The following is a 7,160-nucleotide window of genomic DNA, read 5'->3' as shown; positions in this document are numbered from 1 at the left end:
TTAACCTGTAGTTTATCAGCTATTTTGTAAAAAAATTGAAAGTAATAAAAGAAGATACCTGTCATAGACACTCGTGTTAGAAGTCTTTAATTCCCAACTTGTTTTATGGATATGTCTTCCAAATGGCAATAAATGCTGTGCATTTGAATTTTATCAAATATGCCATTCTCATCAAAAAAAAGAAAAAAAGGAAAAAAGCCTTTCTTAACACTGAAATGGCTTTCAGTAAGTTCCCCATATCTGGAAATGATTGTGAATAGTAAACCCAAACTAATATCTAGTCAACCGTACTTTCCATAATTGGGTTCCCCCAAGTGCCATAGCCACTTCGATGCCAACTGACACCACAGGATGTTTAATGAAATAGACAGCTGTCTCTGCCAATTTCAGTGAAAAGTACCTTTCTTTTGCAAATTTTCAAAGACTGTGACTACGTGAACTGCTTGCCAAGGCCTTTCATGGGAGTGGAGCACTTTATTAGCTTTAAGGTAATTCTGCCTTTGTCCAAATGTCTTAATATAGCTATTTATGATTTAGCTTCTGCAAACGTGTCCAATTCATTCTCTCACCACTTTCGCCCTTGCTTTCTCTGCCTGAGCCTTATTCAGCTTCTTTCAGTTCCTTAACTCTCACTGTGTGTGTGTGTTAGTCACTCAGTCGTGTCCAAGTCTTTTCAAACCCATGGACTGTAGCCCACCAGGCTCCTCAGTCCATGGGATTTCCCAGGCAAGAACACTGGAGTGGGTTGCCATTTCCTTCTCCACTGGACCAAGATTCTGGTGTTTAAGTCCCAGGCCATCATCTGCATGACTATGGGCATGCTTTGTAATATTGCCTCAGTTTCCTTACCTGTGATATAAGGATAGCAGTAGGACCTACCTTAAATGACTTCTGAAGTTAATTTTATTCATTTATTTACTTATTTTTGGCTCTGCTGAGTCTTTGTTGTTGAGTGTGGGTTTTCTCTAGTTGCGGCAAATGGGGGTTACTCTCTAGTTGCAGAGCATGGGCTTCTCATTGTGTTGGCTTTTCTTGTAGAGCACAGGCTCTAGGGCACGTGGGCTCAGTAGTTGCGACTCCAGGGCTCTAGAGCACAGGCTCAGTAGTTGTGGCACATGGATTTAGTTGATCCATGGCATGTGGGATCTTCCTGGATAAGGTATCAAACCGTGTCTCCTGCATTGGCAAGTGAATTCTTTACCACTGAGCCACCAGGGAAGACCCAATTTCTGAAAATTTAATAGTTCAAAACACGTGCAATGTTTAGAACAGTGTCTGATACATAATAAGCCCCTAATAAAGGTTAGTTGCTATTGAAATTTGTAGTTTAATCCCAGTCAAAAAGTTTACTTATTTTAGACTAATCACCCTTCAGCTTTCTCAACGACATGATGTTTATAAGACATGAGGTCAGTTTTGAGCTAGTCAACGTACCTCATGTATGTAAAATCCTCATTTTACAGAGGAGGACTTTAGTGCACAAAAGTCAGCTAGGCAGTGTCAGGATTAGAACGCAGAAGCTGCCAGATCAAGCTGATGATAGTGGTGAGTTTAGAACCAGAAGCTTGGTGATGCATGGCTTAAAGATACATGGAGGTAAAGGTAGTTGAGCTGCTTTCTGAAGGTGGTGGTTGTGTTTTGCTGCTGCAGGAGCCATGCCCATTTCAAGGGTTCTATACTACTCATTACAGTTACTGTTCTTGGTATTAAGGCTCTGGAAGAGCCACAAAACAGGTCACAATAGACTTCTGACTTGTAATCCAGTCCTTACTGGCTTTATTTGAATAACAGAGAGGCTGGTGCAATGGATGGAAAGCCTGCAAGATGATTCTGGATTTGGGCTCCCGGGCTCCAGGTCCAAAAGCTGCATTAATATACCTTCCTTAAGTGTTGCTTCACTTTATTTCTACATGCTGAGGCCATCCTAAAAGGAAAAGGCAATTTCTCTGTGGAGTTTTGAACAGAGGTATAAAGAATTCCAGGGGACTGAGTATCTCAGACTTTAGAGCTGTTTGCTTAGAGGGACATGATACATACAGAGTTAGAAAGTAGCAATTTTTTCCCCCTAAATCTCTGTTAGGTTCAGTTCAGTTCAGTTCAGTCGCTCAGTCATGTCCAACTCTTCGTGACCCCATGAATCGCAGCACACCAGGCCTCCCTGTCCATCACCAACTCCTGGAGTTCACCCAGACTCACGTCCATCGAGTCAGTGATTCCATCCAGCCATCTCATCTTCTGTCATCCCCTTCTCCTGCCCCCAATCCCTCCCAGCATCAGAGTCTTTTCCAATGAGTCAACTCTTCGCATGAGGTGGCCAAAGTACTGGAGTTTCAGCTTCAGCATCATTCCCTCCAAAGAAATCCCAGGGCTGATCTTCAGAATGGACTGGTTGGATCTCCTTGCAGTCCAAGGGACTCTCAAGAGTCTTCTCCAACACCACACTTCAAAAGCATCAATTCTTCGGCGCTCAGCTTTCTTCACAGTCCAACTCTCACATCCTTACATGACCACAGGAGAAACCATAGCCTGGACTAGATGGACCTTTGTTGGCAAAGTAATGTCTCTGCTTTTCAATACGCTATCTAGGTTGGTCATAACTTTCCTTCCAAGGAGTAAACATCTTTTAATTTCATGGCTACAGTCACCATCTGCAGTGATTTTGGAGCCCCCAAAAATAAAGTCTGACACTGTTTCCACTGTTTCCCCATCTATTTCCCATGAAGTGATGGGACCAGATGCCATGATCTTTGTTTTCTGAATGTTGAGCTTTAAGCCAACCCTTTCATTCTCCTCTTTCACTTTCACCAAGAGGCTTTTGAGTTCCTCTTCACTTTCTGCCATAAGGGTGGTGTCATCTGCATATCTGAGGTTATTGATATTTCTCCTGGCAATCTTGATTCCAGCTTGTGTTTCTTCCAGTCCAGCGTTTCTCATGATATACTCTGCATATAAGTTAAATAAGCAGGGTGACAATATACAGCCTTGACGTACTCCTTTTCCTATTTGGAACCAGTCTGTTAGGTTACTAGCTTTAAAATGCATCCTAATGTTCTGTGACTATTTCACATATCCTGTACGATGTTGCTCAACCAGAATTATTTGTAAATAATTCTGCTAGGAAGACTATTTATCACTTCACTCAAAGTAAGTAACAAGTAAGTAAGTACAAGCATAGATTTGGCACAATGTATTCTGCTATTTTTCTTTACTGATAACTTTAAAGGGCCACCTTTAACTCAGGTCTCTGAAAGACAAAAGATTGGTTGAGAAATGGACAGTAAGGAATAGTCTATGCTTATTGTACTAGCTCATAAATATACACAGAAAACTGCAAATAGTACAAAGATAAGATAGATATAGATAGATAGGTAGACTGATCGGTTAGAGCATATGGGTCTGGGGCTGGTTTTGACTTATTTCAGAGTACTTGCAGCAGGCACTGCCTTTGTTAGAAGGGATAACACAGTGTCTTTTACTTCATTCCAACTCTGCTCATTGAAGTCAAGTATATTTTAAAAAATAACAAATGCTTACTATCTGATGGAAGCTGTGCTATGCTAATTATTGTGTAGGTAAGGATAACTAAGGTGCGGTTCTCATCTCCAAGCAGCTTTCTTTAGAAAGGGTTGCTGGCAGTCCTGTGACCTCACCCAGACAGGAATTCTTTCTTTGAGTTATTTTGTGTGTGTTGTGTTATTCTGCTTGGAACTCTTCTTTCATTTCCATGTTGGTTTCTCCACTAGACTGATTGCCTTTGGTATCAGAACATTTTTCCTCAGTATAGAGCAACGCTGGTTGGTTAGAGTTCAATTTTTCATTATCAATTAGTATTCAACTACTACATATTTATTGGATTAGCTATTTTTGTTCTGACTTGCTATTGTACAAATCTAAGCAAGGCCAGAAATGACAGAGAGAAGAGATGCTCTGAATAATGCCTTTTGCTTACAATTGCTAAAGTGGGAATAGGATTATAGTCCACTCTGGTTTGGAGCAGGAAAAAAAACCCCAAAACTCAAGACTGGCCTAGATGACTACTCCCTGTCACTCTGAAGTCCTTTCCCTTGGGAATGTTTCCTGACTCCTACAAAAACTTCCATTCCTTCTAAAATAGACAACATTTAGAATTAAGAGCTGTACCTTGTGCAATGCAGTTAGGCTTTTCCTGTTTAAAATCTCAGGTATTCTCTACATGAGTATACCTAAGTGAAAGTGTGTGAAGGCTGACTTATGACTATAAAGATTAGGAAATTAATTTGATTTGTTTACAATATAGAGTATCTTTGCAAAATACTATAGGGCTGTGTGTGTACACATGTTCAGATTTAAATCTTATGTTTTTCTTTTATGTTAATACTTTTTATCATATATAGGAAGAGATTTTATATCTTTTTCTCCTGATCTTCAAATATACTCAGTGATGTAGCTGAAGTGTGTGAGATGACTACTGAATTACAGATTAGGAAACTAAAACTTAAGTAATTGACTTTCCCTAGGTAGCATGAAGTAAGGAGCAGAAATAGGATTAATTAGGTGTTTACCTCTCTAGAATCCCTTCCCCTGCCTTTCAGCAATAATTTTCAGGTTTCACTGGGGAGCCATACATTCCCCATCTTCTGTCTGTGTGAACCAGGTTGGACTCCAGTTTCAGGGCTGTATCTTTTCCCGAAGAATGGCATTTCTGTGGTCTGGCTCCAGGAACTAGATTAATTCAGAGGAGGCAAGTGACAGAACTGGGTTCAGGAGGAATCCTAGACTTTGGGGAGAGCTGTGGGAAATGGATCTTCTTTTCCTCTTGGCTTGGTGTTGGGAGAGGGTGGAGCTGGAGTCACTTATTACTACACGGAGTCTTGGATGAACGCCAGCAGAGCAGAAGGCAATGATAGATAGAGAGGAAAAAGCAGCTATGTGCTGGTCACATCACTGTCGTAGGTAAGCACCTACATTGGGCCGCACCTCAGAATCTGCCTCACCTTTGGACTTCTAGTTCAATCAAAAACCTTCGAGCTGGTTTGGGTTGGGTGTGTAGTCCTAACTGATGTAACTCTGTAGGCCAGTAAGCCACAGTTCCCGTTTTCAAGGATCACAGTTTCCCGATGTAGAAAATGAAGGTGTTTTTCTAGCTTGTTATGGCTCTGAATAATGATTCCATCTTGATTCTCTAAGGGTCATCTCAACAGCATGCTGAGAGCGACGCATGTTCTTTGCTGTCTGACAATTTGAGTTTGCTCCTGGATGTGATATTTCTTTCCCTTTGGCAAATAATTGATTATCCTAAGACTAATAAAGTCTAGGAAAGATTTCTGTAACTAAAGATTTTGATTCAGAAATGGCTCAGATGTTATGCTTTAAAATATTAATAAAAACATTGAAGAACTCAGTCAAATTTGACACTAAACTGTATTCGGTCTGACAGAAATGTATGTGCTAAATCCACGTGTTATTTGGGTATTAGTGTTCTTAGTATATAAACAGAGCAAATTCCTTCCACAATGTTAAATATAGTCCCAAACTTTAGTCATGAATATCGTAGTGCTTTATTGTTACAGTGTTAAACAAAAGCAATATACATTTAAAAATTATTCCAGTTATTGTGCAGAGAAGGAAATAAAAACATGTTTTTCATCTATTAGATGTATAGGAGATAGATCAGTTATTACAGTCAAAATGTGCATCATTCACTAAACTGAAAAATGTTGGGGGAAGAGTCACTTTTAACACTACCTCTCTATTCACTGAAGAAAACTAACCCTTGAAAATTGTCAAAATTGCCCGGTGACAATGTTAAATGTAGGATAGGAGCAAATTGTCAGTTGCCTTATGGCCATATATATATTTTGCATGGCCATATTTGTTGCAAATACAGTTTTACTGTTTTGAATAAAATGGCATGAATGGCCTATTTAAATCCTCATGACAAATTAAATGTTTGAAGGTTCCCAGAAAGTGATTACTTAAGGTTCCCTGAATGCACCAGGGGTTTTTGTATTTTCATGCTGTTGTATATGCAAGTCCCCCAGACTGAAATGCCATTTCTTTCCTTCTCCACTGAAAGTGTTCCTGTATGCCTTTCAAGACAGTTCAAATACTGTTTTTCCTGGGCTTCTCCTCTACGCATTTGATTGCTCTGTACCTTGGTCTATGATTCCAAAACTACCTTATTTATGCTTTTTAAATTGTAGAATCAGTTAAAATCTATTAGACTATTTCTCTGCCACTGGACTTTGAGCACCTTGGATTCAAAGACTTGTGTGACCTTGCAAGTGTCCAATACATATTTGCCAAATGAGTAAAAAGACATTAGTGGTCCCCATTCGAGTAAAATCTTCTGTCATGTGATGGCTATTCATTTTGAATACCTGATAAGGGCCAGGCAACTTATATACATTGTAATTTATTGTAGTTTAACCCTGCAAAGGGTGTATTGTTCTGTCCCCATTTTATAGATGAGAAAACTGAGGCTCAGAGAGGTTGAGAGGATGGCTCAAGATATCACCAGTAAGTAGTGTAGGGATTTACAGCTTGTGCCCTTTACTCCACATAATATCTCCAACTTTGTTTGAAATAGTTATTTAAAAATTTTTCTAAAATGCTTCCTTTTAAACATTCTCTGAATATTCCCTCGAGGGCTCTGTTTCCTGCTAGATTCGTGCTACCTGCTTCCGTCTGCAAAATCAAATAAACCACTTTATGCAGCTCCTTCCTCAGGAAATCTGGAAAACGGAGCTGTTCTTTCTAGGAACACTAACAATTCATCTCCATTTACTGGCCTGGCTTATGATTTTCAGTTTAACCCACTGTGGCTCCTGTTCCCTGGGCTGGTATTGTTGGCATGATTAGTCTGAAAAAGTTGTTATTTTCAGCAAACAGAATCAGGAAACGGAAGCAGATTTTAGGAAAGAAGTTATTTCAGTAACTGAAGCCAAACAAACATTTTGATTAAAATGATCTAATTCCATTTCTTTGCTTTGCTCTGCCAGTATAGATCTGGTCCACACCTGTTATACTCTGAAGTTCACTTTACCCCAGTGATTGCCAAAAGCTAGTTTGTGAATTTGACCTGCTTAAGGTTGTGATGAGGTTTATTTACATCAGCCTGAAGAGAAATCAGAAACAAAGAGATGCCATTGCATGTGCCTCTGAATATATATATGTACACG

The sequence above is a fragment of the Bos grunniens genome, chromosome 6 (assembly GCF_055505025.1).
Source record: "Bos grunniens cultivar Pamir isolate PY7600 chromosome 6, Bosgru_T2T1.0, whole genome shotgun sequence".
NCBI classification, from domain to species: domain Eukaryota; kingdom Metazoa; phylum Chordata; class Mammalia; order Artiodactyla; family Bovidae; genus Bos; species Bos grunniens.
Note: the sequence above shows the minus strand (reverse complement) of the source record.